The following is a 15,588-nucleotide window of genomic DNA, read 5'->3' as shown; positions in this document are numbered from 1 at the left end:
ACCTGGGAAAACTTACTCTTTCTTTATAGTAATTACGATGTACTTAGTGTAAGGCCTGATGCAAAACTTCTAACTCAGTCCTACTAAATGTATAAGAACTTTATGGTGTCACATTTTAAGATGAACTCACGTAAACTTTCTGTGTGAAAGTGGAAACCCTAATGTGCCTGCACTCTCAGAGTATGCGGAATATGCACTCAGATCTCGTTACGCACCATTTCATAACATAACTACAGTAAGCCGTGCTGTTTACATCACTGACAGTGTGCAGTGTGCCAACATCACTGCAATCAAAGTGTGCACTTCCTACAGAGGTAAGAGTAAGGCCAGGCCTAGTTTATACCCAGTAATGTTTATTCCTAAGACTAGTTCATGTTTCTTTAAATATATATATAAATACTTATTTTCAGATTCATCTATGGGTGGACACTTTGCTTTTCAGTTAGGTATTCTGAGTATTTCATATTCTTACGAATTTAGGGACAGACTTGACTCTTGCGGGCAGGATGGCTGTCTTCTACTAATAGATTCTAGAACCCTGAATGTCTTCCCTCTATGCAGCGTGAGTAATCATTGCCCAGGTAACCATTTCCATAATCCTTCCCTTCCCATCTTGTCAAAACAGTCTCCAGACTGTGTCTGGGATGAATAGTTCAGAGCATCCTTCTGTCTTGTAGATATTATTGCAAAAGTAATGCATATACAGAGTGTAGAATCTGATTCCATGGAGTTATAATGTGTGGTGGGTTATGTGTTGCATGTGTCTGCCAGAGACATCTTTTCTCAGAAACTCTATATTTTCTCCTACTGACTAACAATAGATTGTTTGTCTTATTTTTAGTGGTTTTGCTGGAAATAACAAGCTAATAAGCCCTATTTATAAGCTTTCTCCTATTGGGTGCAGTATCTCTTTTGTTCCATTGTAATCTTCTATGCAAAAGTAAGGAAAGAAGAGTTGAATATCTCACTAACCATCACACTGAACATCTCCAGCCTTCTCAGAACTGCGGGAAAACTTGCTGTCTTTTCCCCATCAAGGGAAATACTTTTAACACTCCCTTCACTTGTAGCTCATAAGTCCGTAATCAGAGAGACTTTTGTTATGGCAAAGAAATGAATATGCATGTTTAGAGATCTAAGTTACAATGTAAGAGCTAAAGTTAATAAACTTGCATAGTGTGAAACATCTTGGTTCAATCATTAAACTTGCTGTATTCACAAAAAATCATGTTGTGTGATGTTGATGTGTGCTAGCTGTTTTCCTAGGAACTTACATGCTTTGGAATCATGTTATGAATGTCAAATATAGATTATAAAATTTAATTTCATCAGTGAAATGAGAGTTCAATTGTAAGTCATGCTTTGGTGTCGAGGGCCAATTCTGACAGCCTTCAAGGGTTCCAGGGCTACATGGTCAGGAGGGAATAGCCTGGTGGCTGCGGCCCTCTGTCTCTGATCTCTGGGGGATGTTCCTGGAGACCTGCTCAGAATGCTGCAGGAAAATGCATCATCATGGCCTTGTACTAAAAAGCAAGGTGATGGCAGGAAGAAGGTCTGTGTCTGTGGTTCCCTGGAACCTGTGTCACAGCTGTACACAGCTCAGTGGTTTGCCCCAACCATGTACCTTCAAAATGCTGAGGACTCTGAGCTTTAAATGAGGGGCTGAGCCTGCTTTGCATGGTGACAGACAGTGAAGGGGAGGTGCATTTCCAGCCTCAGAACAACGTACAACCTGTCAGATGAGGGGTGAATCTGGTGAGGGGCGTTTATGGGGAAAAACGCATGGGTTGTGTTGTGCGCACAGAGGAACGGAACACAGAGGAGAGACAAAGGCTGGCTTTCTTTCCTGCTCTGAGCTGCTCTAAAGTCTGAGACTCAGAGGGTCAGGAGAGGGACTGCAGATGCACACTGGGCAGGAAGTGGTGATGTCAGCCTGAGATGCTGATCTCAAGGCTCCTGCTCAATGGGGTGGTGGCAGCAAGCAGCAGAGGGTCACTGTGCCTCAGGCCCATGGCCCTGTTGTCCCGGGCAGGTTACACAGAGACAGAAGAGAATTCCTGGTGTCCTCATGTGGGGAGTTTAGTGAGGGCTACAGGAAACACTGGGGTTGTGCCCTCTTAGCAAGAATCACTGGGGCTGAAGGCAGCTGCTGCACAGTAAAGTGACCCGAGTGTGCTCAGGACTTCCACTGACAGCTGGCTGGACTCTTAGTCCTTAGAAGCTGGGCGTGGGTGGGAAACTGCCCCAGGCTACAGGTAGTACCTGGTGGAGCCTGACTGGACTGCAATATTGGCAGTGCCCTGTTCCACAGCGGATACCACAGAGAGGGCAGCTGCACTGAAAGCATCCATGACAGGCGTCATTATGTTGTGTGTCCCGTCCTGTGCCCTGCAGTTCAAGGGACAGTGGTTCAGCAGGAACAGAGCTCCCACAGGTTGTGGGATTGTGCTGGTTCCCCTTGCCTGGAAGAATTCAGGAAACACTTCAGCAAACCCTGGGCTTCTAGTTCCTGTCCACTTGGAGTGTCCCTTGACTTGGTGAGTGACTTGGTAGGACAAAAGGGGCTTTTCAGGGATTCTGTGGAGTGCTCTGGAGGGTCACACACAAAGGCAGGAGGGCTCATTGAAACAGTGCATGGCCTGTGACAGTAGAAATGAGGGCAAAGGGTAAACACCTTTAGCAGGAGCAGCATGGCTGTACCCTCCTAGGGCTGTGTGTGGATGGGGTGAGGAACCCTCCCTGAGCAGCCTTCCTGGATTCATCACATCCTCCCCTCTCAGAGAGCTGCAGAAAGCAATTCTATGGCAGTGGCGTGGATGACATGATTCTGACACCCTTAAACTTATTCTATTGCATTTTGTCAGTTATATTCTACCCTATTCTCAATCTCGCTCTCTTTCCTAGTTAGCAGTAATAGGAAAATGTCTGTCCAAAGATTACAAAAGTAAAATCAACCACAACAACACTGTAAGGATACAGATAATCATGTGCTAATAATATGAGGAACTTGAGTCATCGTCCGAGTACATGCCAGGGTCAGGTCTCATGTGTGTGTTTGTGTCCTTGTGTGAGGGTGGTGTGTGGGTGAGTGTAATGTGATTAAATGTGTTTTTTAATTTGTGAAACATTATGAGGCATTTGGTTTTCACAGACATTTATATCAGAAACAGTTTTGCATATGTCTGATGTGGTATAAAAGAGATTCAAACTTAGCTCATTCCAGAATACTTCATTTTGCCAAATATTTAATTACCTGGAAAAACAGGAAACTCATTCTTAGGTGAAGCAGAGTATCACATGTTAACCCTGCTCCATCCACCTCATTTAGTGCATAAGTCTGTTAAATCTGTATTTAGATCAGCTCAGGGCTCAATATCTTCTTCTTGCAAGTATTTCCTATATAAGTCACAGAATTAGGAATGAAGGTAGCCAGTTTTACTCTGCTGGTCATCAACTCAAGAAATATCCTATTTGAAATTTTTTTCATAGAATTTGACAATACTGTTGTCAATATTAACAGTTTATAGAAATTTTTGAAACCAAATAGTCACTTTCCCATAGTGCAAAATATACTGGAGTATATCAGAATTCATATTTCATGGGTTTTTGATAGAAAAGACCTGTCACAATATTTTTTGGAGAAGAATTAGCAGTGTTGTTTTTTTCATTTTTACATGTTGAAGTCAAAATTATAAAATTAATATATAATATAGATCTGAAAAATGAATGTTGTGTGTGTGAATGTCCAGTAACATAATTCCTAATGAAATTTCAATCGTAATGTAACTAATGCATGGCACTTTTCCCTTCCATAAGGAAGGGGCTGCTTGAGTGAGGAAGCCTTGGCCAGAGCACAAGAAATAACTACAGAGGGGGCTCAGCATGGACCCAGCGAGCCAATCAGTGTGCTAATGTCATCCCCTGGTTCACACACATAATGGTACATCTTACAGCATCTCCATGCAAATGACCATTGAGAAGCCCCTGGTAATGACAAATCACACATCACTAACTTTCAATTATTATGCAGACAGACATAAAGGTGATGCTATTTAAGTACCTTACTCATTTCAATTTAATTAAGCAACAATGCAGTCATTTGTATCTAATAAATTAGTAATTTTTATTCCTTTTTAAGGAAAATATTGAGGATTCAAAATGTGTTATGCAAATGAGACATTCAGCAGTGACTTCATACTTTTGGGACTGATCTCATCCTTACAAGCCAGCCTAGTCTTCTTCTCCTCTCTTTTCATCATTTTTATCCTGACCCTGACAGAAAACCCCCTCCTAATCCTCCTCATCTGCAGGGACTTCGGACTCTGCTTCTCCATTTCCTTCTGCTCGGCCATCTGTCCTTCATGGACATACAGCACATTTCCAATGTCTTCCCCAAAATGATCACCAACTTCCTGTCTGGCAACAGAACCATTTCCTTTGCAGGCTGTGAATTCCAAATCTTCCTGTGGCTCACTCTGCTAGGTGACAAGTGCATTCTCCTGGCTGTCATTCTCCTATGACCACTATGTGGCCATCTGCCACCCCCTGCACTATGCCATGTTCATGAGTGACAAGGTCAGTGTGCTGATGGTTGCAGGTCCTGGCTGGTGGGGACCCTCAACTCCATGTTCACACAGCCTATGTGCTGCACTTCCCCTTCTGTGAACCTACAGCATAGATCACTATTTCTGTGAGATCCCTGCCTTGCTGAAGTCATCTTGTGTGGACACAGCACATCATGAACAAGGAGTTGATGTTAGTGTTATAATTTTCCTGTTCATCCCTTTCTCCATGATCTCTCTATCTTATGTCACAATTTTGTAAAGTGTCTTGCAAACCAAATCATCAGAGGCCTGTAAGAATTCCTTCTCCACAAAATGAAGAAGACAAACTGACAACTAGTATCATCTTGTTTTGAAGTCTCATCTAGCTTTTGTTCTTCTGTCTCCAATGGTCTAAATAGGTTGTATCTTATTGGATTTTATTATCTACGATAGTATAAGCAAAAACCTTTTAAAGACAAGGAGATTATACAGAAACCATTGTTTATTTTCTGTTAGTCAATTCTAAATACTCTGTAATGCTGTCATTCTCTTAAATGGTTTTACATTGTTTTGATATACTTAATGCTACAGTATATGAAGTTGTACTCAAGGATTTCAAGGAAAGAGACAATATGGTAACTACTTTTGGGTCGGGATTATCTGGTGGTGAAACACTATTCTGCTTAAATGGCTATGTTTTGATCTGCGCTGTTTCACTGTTATGCCCTCTTTTATCTCAATCTCCACTCCATTATTTACTTTTTTATTTTTATCCGTTTAATTAAAGGAAAAAAAATAGCAGGATATATTATAGTAACCCACTTTGACTTTCCATTATCTCGATTTGAAGCCCTGTATTACTCTCACCATCTTGTTTTGGACTGATGTTCCCCTATTCTGTTTTGCTGGATAGTATCAGGTTCGAAAGTTTAGGCATCAGCTGTGAAGATAATGAGATTCATTATAATGCCCATCCTCGTTGACTTTCATCTACTTTTGAAGACCTACAATGTCTCCAATGTTTTGGTTTTGTCGGTTTTGTTCTTTACTGTTTTGTTCAATTGTATTATAACTAATGATATAGACAATTCTATTAGAGATAGCGGGAGGCATTATGGTAACCATTGTTGATCACCTTGTATTATGTTTTTACATTATCTATTATGTGCACCCTTTTGACTTGACTGATTCTGTTCTGTTGTCACATTTGCTTTTATTCTCTTCCAAAAAAGTAATAAGAACCGTGGGAGCAATGAAACCCAAAATGTGTAATAGTCATTGTACAAAAGAGAGGAAAAAAAAGTGCTCTAAACTATATAACTGCATGTATATTTAAGTGTATAAGATAGAAAATGATATCACAGAGTTTTATTGGATCATTGAACAGAACTGTTTGCAGTATCATTGTTGGAATGTCCACTTTACAAGCTTTAATTTTGTGACTTGAACAATTATTTCTAAGATGACAATATGTAATCCATTGACTAGTGATTTCCTACTGTTCATTTTTTTCTGTAAATCTGTATAACTTGTACCCTTTCTCTGCTTTTTTTTTCTTTTCTCCTTAAAAAAAAAAAAAAAAAAGAATTCCTTCTCCACCTGTTCCTTCCACATGATGGTGGTTGTACTGTACTATGGGTGGTTTATTTTCACATACATGAAACCTAAATTCTACCACACTCCCAGCCAGGATAAGTTCCTCGCCATATTCTACATTATCCTCACGCCCACCCTCAGCCCTATCATATACAGCTTCAGGAATAAAGATGTCCTGAAGGCCATGAAAAGCATGCTCAAACCCCACTTTCTGTATAAAAAATAAGAAGAAAAATGATTGAATTTGAACTATCTCTACTATTTAATTCCTACAAGACAGACATTCTCACTTTCTATGGAAAGGAAATGGCAGTTCTGTCACTGCAATCTGAGGAACAAACTGCACAGTCAGATACTGACTGGTGATGATAAAATCACAGCATATATTAGATTTTGAATGCATAAGTCTTAAAATGTATATCCTGGAATGATAGGAATTGCAATCCCTCAGTCTTAGGAGTATTAGTAGACAAAAAAGAGCTTTGAAACTTCTTCTAATGACTTTGTAAGAATTTAAAAGGAATGTAACAAAATATAAATCATGGACACATTATGCAAGAACATATGTGTATTATCTGCATAGCAGTGAAGTTGAGTGCTTTTTTATATCATTTTACAATTAGCTGTTTAAATCCACAAGTTCAGATCTAGATTATACTTTTTTATGTTTTGTCTTTTTTTCTGATTGATGAGAGAAATATAAGTACACACATAACACTTAACTTTAAAGCAAATATTAAACATATGGGTTAGACATTGAGCTAAATATATTAGAAGACCTTAACCCATATGGAGAGAATTTAATTTTATATTTTCCGTTGGCAAGAACCCCGGTTAATGCTAAGGCATTACGTCTTTGAGAACTCTAGGGCAGGAGGAGTAATTTGATTTGGGAGGATGAAAGATGAGATAGCCAATGAGAGCCACTAATAAAGATGCTATAGGAAGTCACAGAATGTGCCTGCAGCCTGATCCACCTCTGCTCCTTCCCACTTAGGTCTAAGCACTATCAAACTCCAAGTAGACACTGTCCTCATGACAGGAAGTCCTCTGTCCTGGGCACACCACTGTACTGCACCTCTTCTGCTGGCCCCAATGTGATGGTTTTGTTGCAGTCAGATTCTGCCCCAGCATCTAGGGAACCCATCTGTGCACTCACAGCCACAGGAAGGTCCTGCCACTTCCTCCAGCCCTGCTGAGCACTGTGAGGAAGGAGGTTCCTGTGGGGCAGGAATCCTGCTGTGCTGCTTCCTCCTGGAGAGCTATAGGGAAAAGGGCAGCAGAAGGAGAGTGTGAGAGGAGCCTGAGATTTTCCATCTAGGCGAGACCCTGGAAGTACACTGGCACACAATCTCTTCTCCATAGCCAGATCGACATGTTAGAAAACATTACATAGTTCTGGGTGATTTTCATGCTCAAGCTACTGAACTCTGAAGTAGTTTTATCAATTTAGCTGATTAATATCTTGCTTTTTCTGTGACCAATGAATGTGACAGGCTGAACTCCTGTCTAACCCTCCAAGCAACGCCATCACATGAGATTTCCATTTAACTTTTTGACTTGGATTTTATTATATTGTAAAAACTATAATAATCAGATAAAATGTAATAAGGTTTTTTTTTTCTATTTTTATATTAAAGGTAAGATTTGAGCTGTAGGTGACCTAAGGCAATTCCTTTTCACTCAATGTGACCCAGGTCAGGGGAAAGTCTGAAACCCATGCGGACTTTTTCCTCATAAGGAAATGTGTGATAACAGAGTAGTACATAGGAAGAAATCAGCTGATTCTGTTCAAACATTTTGCTCACATCACAGAATTTAACTTATCTGCAGTAACTGGAGGTATTTACTGATTAAGGTCAGTGCTCAAATACTATGCTGATAATTTCTGTCTCAAAGCGAGTTCTCAGCTGAATCAAAAGATAATTGGAATCACAATAATAATGTCTTTTTACTGAAAACACATAAGTAAAATCACCTACTGTAGAGAGAAAGTGTAATATTGATTTAAAAAATGACATATCCATGGTTTGCGACAAACACATATCTTCCCAACAAACAGGTAAGCTAAAGCAATAAGATTGAAAGCCCAAAGCTAATTTCCAAAATTTGAAAAGACCCTGTCTCTAAGTTAAAATCATCATCCTAATAATGATAACAATACGAGGTCCTGGGGTGTCTCTCAGTGGAAGAGCAGTGTACTTTCCCAACTGATGCATGATCCTGGTTTCCACCCCTAGTACTGCAAAGGTAGCAGGAGAAGAAGGATGATAGGATCTTCCTGAGTCATGAAGAATGGAGCCCAAAACTGCAAGCCAGCAGGATACCCAATAAGTGCATGAGAAGGAGTGCTGTGAAGAGGCCGCTGTGTCCTCATGGGTTACCGGTTCTGTCCTAGATCCCTGATCTCCCAAAGGAGTGTAAAGCAGAGGTTAAATAAAAGAAACAAATTGTATGATTATTAGGGCTCCAGGAGGGTCAACACCCTTTAATTAAACTTAAGGATTTGAGGGTCAAGACAAAGGATTCTCAGGGTGGGTCCAATTATATTAGGACCAAGGACAAAGGACGGAGAAACTGAGGAAAGTGCAGGCAATGAGCAGGACCTTCGGAGTCACTTCAAGGACGACTCCAAGTCATAAATCAAGTCAATTTAGTAGCATTGTCTTATCATGAAGGCATGGTAGAAGTGAGACTGTAGGAGTAATCTTTGCAGCTGCAGTCTCTACCTTGTTAATTGGGGTTGTAGCCAGAATGTCAATAGTTGCGGCCTTATTTTGCCCTTTGATATATTGTTGTACTAAGATGCCGAAAAATTAAAATAGTTAATTAAAAGATAGCTATTAGCAAAAATAGTTAGTTAAAAGGATAGTTATTAGCAGTATTTTCATTCTGTGCTGAGCTGGTTACCTTAGTAACCAAGCACCAACCACAGTTATATATTAATCGAAAGCATCCTCAGGCTGTTCTGTATGCATCATTCTGCCCCCACCCCAGTAACCTGTTTGCTGTATCAACCTTTGTTCCCTTTATAAGAGACAAATGATGCTGTGTCAACCATTTTTCCCTTTATGAGAGACAAATATTCCTGGAATTGGCAGACCAAGGGCTATGAATTGGCTAACCACCCACTGTGAAATGCCTCTGACCTCAAGCAAAGGGGAGCAAAGGCCTACCTTGTTTCTGTTTCTCATCACTATGTACTTAATGATCAATGAGCTAATCATAAATGAACTATAAAAATCAGTCAAAATTCTAACTCAGTTGCACAGCTTTGCAATTACTGTGGAGCCATTTGCTTGTTTGAATCTGTTACCTCAGTAACCTCAGATTTCTTTTATTTCTCTTCAACTACTGTTGCAGATTCCATGTGGTTTATTGGACATAAGGGTCATAATGAAAATTTATTTCCCTTTAGGTCGCCAAACGGAGGACAGAAAACCCTTTGTTTGTGTCTTTACTGTTGGTCATGTCTTTTGTGGCACCTTGTTTAATGTTTTAGTCCTCAATTGATTACTTACAACCTTGGTATGCCTTTAAAAGTGTTTTTATTTCTGGTTAAGATATATATATATATATATATATATATATATATATGTTTTTTAAAAATCATATTAACTTTACCAAGTGAAACCAGGTCATACTGTTATTGACCCAGTTCAAAGTTACAGTTTTTTTTTTAATTTAAAGAGATAAAAAAGAAAGGAAATAAAATTTTAAAAAGCAGTAAAAGGGTACAAATAATACAGAATTTCAAGGAAAAAATACAATAAGATATCACTAGTTAATAGGTTACATATTGTCATCTTTGAAATTGTTATCCAAATTATAAAATTAAAGCATGTAAAGTGAACATTCATACAATGAGATTGCAGACAGTGCCAATCAATGATCCAACAAAAGTTCAGTAATATGGATTTCTATCCTACACACTCAAATATAGATGCAGTTATATCCCTTAGACCACCTTCCTTTCCTCTCTTTTTAATAACAATTTCAATACACTTTTGGGTTTTTTTTTTAACTCCCACAATTCTTATTATTTTTTTGGAGAGAATAAAACCTAATGTGGCTAAACAAAACAGAGTTGGTTAGAACAAAAGGATGGGCATAGTACATGATGTAAAAATAGAATGTCAGGTGATCTAAAATGTTACCATTGTGCTTCTTGCTATTTTAAAAAAAGTTGCCTATATTGTCAGGTATAATAGAATTGATCCGAACAGTACAGAACAAGACAAATAAAACCTACACTGGAGACCTTACAGGATTTCAAAAGAAGATAATAATCAAACCATAATGGGCATCTAAGTGAATCTTAATGCCTTCAAAGTGGTTGCCTATATCTTCAAACTTGATACTATCAAACAAAATAGAATATAGTAAAATCTGACAGAACAAGTTGGGGAGAGCAATACTGGGGGTCATATTAGGTTTATAGGAAAACAAAAAAGTTACTATAATATATCCTGCTATTTTTTAATTTCATTTTCCCTTAATTGAAAAAAATGTAAGAAAAAATAGATTAATTTTAAAAACATGTGGGATTGAGGTAAAAGAGGACATTGTATTAGAACAACACAAGTCAGAAATGAACAATTTAAGCATCATTGTGTTTCACCCCCAGATAATCTAACATAATAGTAGTCACCATAGTGCCTCCTTCCTTGAATTATTTGAGTATAACTTAATATACTATAGCATCAAGCATATCAAGTCAGTCTGAAGATATTCAAGAGAATGAAGAAATTACAGGGTATTTAGAACCAGTTAACCAGTTAATGAACAATGGTTTCTATATTATCTCTTTGCCTATAAAAATTTTGTTTTACTATCACATATAGTAAAATATAGTAAGATACCACGTTAAAACCAGTGGAAACAGGTGTACAGCAGCTTTATGAAAATTAAAAACAAGATGATATTAAATCAGCACTAGGGGGTGGGGATTTAGCTCAGTGGCATAAAGCAGGCATTCATGAGTATGATCCCCGGTACAGATAAAAAAAAAAAAATCAGCACTAGCTTTTATGATGTGTTGTTTTCTTCAGAATAGCTATTCGTACAATCACCGATACTAAAATCAAACAACCCAGGTTAAAACCATTGCAATTAATGAGTGAAAACATCATATGGATTCAAAGCAATATGATTGGGAATCATGATTACCACATCCTTTTATGTATTCTTATCATTTCTTACACTAGGGAAACTATTCGGTATTTATACATGTGAGTTTGATTTATTTCACTTATGAGTACGGTCTCAAGCTGCATCCATTTATTTATAAATATCTCAATGTGATCATTATTTATAGCTGAGTAGTACTCCATTGTATAAAAATACCACAACTTTGTTATCCATTCCTCAGTTGATGGACACTTAGGTTGTTTCCAAGATCTGGCTATTACAAATTGTGCTGCTATAAACATAGGTGCACATATATCACTGTGGTATGATGCTTTCAGTTCTTCTGGGAATATGCCTAGAAGTGAAACAGCTGGGTCAAATGGGGCTTCCAGTCCCAGCTTTCTGAGAAATCTCCAGACTGACCTCCACAATGGTTTCACTAGTCTACACTCCCACCAACAGTGCAGGAGAGTTCCTTTTCCCCCACAGCCTCTCCAGCTTTTGTTGTTGGTGGTTTTCTTGATCTTGGCCATTCTTTCAGGAGTGAGATGAAATCTCAGTGTGGTTTTAATTTGCATTTCTCTAATGATCAGTGATGGTTAACATTTTTTCATTATTTATTTGCTGTTTGTATTTCTTCATCTGAAAATTGTTTATTCATCTCAGATGCCCATTTTTAGATTGGGTCTTTGAATTTTAGGGGTCTGATTTTTTAAAATTCTTTATACATTTTAGACAGAAGTCTTTTGTCTGAGGGGCAGTTCACTAAGATTTTTTTCCCAGTTTGTGGGTTTTCTTTTCACTCTGCTGGGGATTTCTTTTGACGTGCAGAAACTTTTTAATAAGAGGCGATCCCAGTTATTGACTCTGGTAAGTATTTCCCTTGTGGTTTGAGTCCTGTTCATGAATTCTTTACCTACTACTCCTATGTCTTCAAGGTTTTTACCCAATTTGCCTTCCAATAGATTTAGTGTTTCTGTTTTAATATTAAGATCTTGGATCCATTTAGATTTTATTTTAGTACATGGTGATAGGCACGGGTCTAGTTTTAGTTTTCAGCATATGGAGAGCCAGTTTTTCCAACACCATTTATTAAAGAGACTGTCGTTCTTCCAGTGAACATGTTTGGCCCCTTTATCAAAGATGAGGTGGTTGAGTGTGTTTGTAGTTGTGGTTGTATCTTCTAATCTATTCCACTGATCTTCGGCTCTCTTTTGGTTTCAGTACCATGTTGATTTTACTACAGTTGCCTTGTAGTATAACTTCAAGTTAGGTATTGTGATACCTCCTGCCTTGCCTTTGCTGCTTAGAACTGTCCTTGTTTTCTAGGTCTCTTCTCACTCCAGATGAGTTCTAGGAGTGATTTTTCGAGTTCTATGAGTTATGTTAATAGTATTTTTATCGGGATTGCATTGAATCTGTATAACAGTTTTGGGAGAATGGCCATTTTCACAATATTTATTCTTCCTATCCATGAGCAAGGGATGTCTTTCCTATTTCTGAGATCATCTTCAATTTCATTTTTCAGTGTATTATAATTCTCCCTGTATAGGTCTTTCACTTCTTTCGTGAGAGTAATTCCTAAATATTACATTTTTTTGGTTGCTAGTGTGAAGGGTGTTGCCTCTCTTATTTCCCTTTCTGTGATTTTGTTGTTAGTGTATAGGAATGCTATTGATTTTTGAGTATAGATTCTGTATCCAGCTACATTACTGAATTTATTTATTATATCTAGGAGTCTTTCAATCAAGTTTTGGGGATCTTCTATATAGAGTATCATATCATCTGCAACTAATGTTAATCTAACTTCCTCTTTTACTATATTTATCTCTTTTATTTCTCTCTCTTGTGTAATTACTCTGGCCCGTATTTCCAGTACTATATTAAATAGAAGTGGTGATAAGGGACATCCTTGTCTTGTGCCTGATTTTAAAGTAATGGCCTTCAATTTTTGGCCATTTAGTATGATATTGGCTGTTGGTTTGTCATAGATGGCCTTAATTATTTTGAGGTAAAGGCCATCTATTCCAAATTTCTGTAAGGTTCTTATCATGAATGAATGTTGGACCTTATTAAAGGCTTTTTCTGCATCTATAGAAATGATCATGAGATTCTTACTTTTAGCTTTATTGATACTGTGGGTTACATATGTTGAACCATCCCTGCATGCCTGGGATGAATCCCACTTGGTCGGGGTGTATGATCTTCTTGATGATTTGCTGCATCCTATTTGCCAATATTTTATTGAGGATTTTTGTATCTGTGTTCATTAGGGAGATTGGTCTGTGGTTCTCTTTTTCAGTTAGGTCCTTCTCTGGTTTTGGTATTACAGTAATATTTGCTTCTAGGAATGATTTAGGAAGGATTGCTTTCGTTTCAACCTCATTGAAGAGTTTGAGGAGTGTTGGCATTAGGTCATCTTTGTATTTCTTGTAGAATTCTGCAGTGAATACGTCTGAACCTGGGCTCTTCTTTGTAGATAAAGATTTAATTACATTTCGATTTCATTGATAGATATTGGGTTATTCAGTAGTTTTACATCTTCATGACCTAGCTTTGGTACTTCATATGCTTCTAGGAATCTGTCTATTTCTCTGTGTTATCAAACCTTTGAGAGTATAGGTTTTCAAAATAGGTGTTGATGATCTTCTGTATTTCTATAGGGTCTGTAGTAATTTCACCTCTTTCACTCCTTTTGCATGAATTTGAGCTTTTTCTTCCCTGTTTTAAATAAGGTTGGCTAGGGGCTTGTCAATTTTATTTATTCTTTCAAAGAACCAGCTCTTTGATTCGTTGATTTTTTGGATTGTTTTTTTGGTCTGTATTGCATTGATTTCTGCTCTTTTATAATTTCTTCTCTTCTTTTGGCTTTGGGCTTGAATTGCTCTTCTTTTTCTAGATGTTTGAGGTGTAACATCAGGTTATTTGTTTGTATTCATTCTGTTTTCATAATGTGGGAATTCAGTGCAATAAATTTTCCTCTGAGGACAGCTTTCTTCGCATCCCACATATTCCGGTAAGTTGTATTTGTGTTTTCATTTGTTTGTAGGTATTGTTTAATTTCTTCTTTAATTTCCTCTGTTACCCACTGATTACTCAAGAGTGTGTTATTCAGTTTCCATGTGTTTATGAATTTTTGCAGTATCTTTCATCATTAATTTCTAATTTCGTAGCACTATGGTCCAATAGCATGCAAGGGATAATTTCGACCCTTTTGCATTTATTTAAATATGTTCTGTGAATTAATATATGGTCTATTTTAGAAAATGACCCATGTACTGCTGAGAAAAATGTGTATTCTGTTGTTGTTGGGTGATATACTCTGTATATGTCTATTAAGTCCGTTTGTTCACAGGTGCAATTCAGTTCTTTTATTTCTTTGTTGATATTATGTCTGGTTGATCTGTCCATTGGTGTCAAAGGTGTGGTAAGATCTCCTGTTAGAATTGTGTTACTGCTAATTTGGTTTTTCATTTCTGTTAGTACTTGTTTTATATAACAGGGTACTCTGGAGTTTGGTGCATATATATTTAAGATAGTTATCTCTTCCTCTTGAAGTTTTCCCCTAACCAGTATGTAGTGTCCTTTTTTTATCCCTTCTGATCATTATTGGTTTGAAATTCAGATTATCTGCAAACAGAATAGCTACCCCCACTTTTTTTGGGTTCCTGTTGCATGAAGTATTGTTTTCCATCCTTTGACTTTTAGTCTGTGAGTATCCTTTTGGGTTAGATGGGTTTTTTATAGACAGCATATGGTTGGATTTTGTTTTTTGATCCATTCTGCCAGTCTGTTTCTTTTAATTGGTGCATTGAGACCATTTATATTAATGGTTAGAACTGTTATATATTGGTTTGTTTTTGACATGTTATCTTTTTGCTCTTGCATCTTTATCTTTCCACTCTGTTTAATTGTCTGCTTTGTTTAGTGGCTTTTACCTGAATGTATCTAGGCTGTCTTTCAGTATTCTTTGCAGGGTTGGCTTGGTGATCATGAAGTTTTTCAGCTGTTCTTTGTCATGGAAGTATCTTATTTCTCCATGATTTTGAAGGACAGTTTTGCAGGGTACATCAGCCTAGGTTGGAAATCATTTTCCTTTAGGATCTGAAATACTTCACTCCATGCTCTTCTTGACTTTATTGTTTGTGCTGAGAAGTCTGCTGTGATTCTGATAGGTTTTCCTTTATAGGTGACCTGTCTTTTCTCTCTGACAGTTTTAATATTCTATTCTTTTGTTCGATTTCTGGTATGGTCATTATTATATGTCTGGGTGTAGATTTATTTTGGTTATGGCTATTTGGAGTTCTATATGCTTCAT

The 15,588-nt window shown here is 37.6% G+C and overlaps 1 pseudogene; it reads left to right on the top strand.

Annotated features, from left to right (window-relative positions):
- Positions 1–4,158: 4,158 nt before the first annotated feature.
- On the top strand, positions 4,159–6,366 carry LOC134472859 (olfactory receptor 2AJ1-like; annotated as a pseudogene).
- Positions 6,367–15,588: the final 9,222 nt, after the last annotated feature.

This window comes from Cavia porcellus, unplaced genomic scaffold, assembly GCF_034190915.1.
Source record: "Cavia porcellus strain 051 isolate PalLab524CR breed Dunkin Hartley unplaced genomic scaffold, mCavPor4.1 scaffold_2, whole genome shotgun sequence".
Taxonomy (NCBI): Eukaryota; Metazoa; Chordata; class Mammalia; order Rodentia; family Caviidae; genus Cavia; species Cavia porcellus.
The sequence above is the reverse complement of the archived record's forward strand: the minus strand, read 5'-3'. Positions and strand labels throughout refer to the sequence as shown.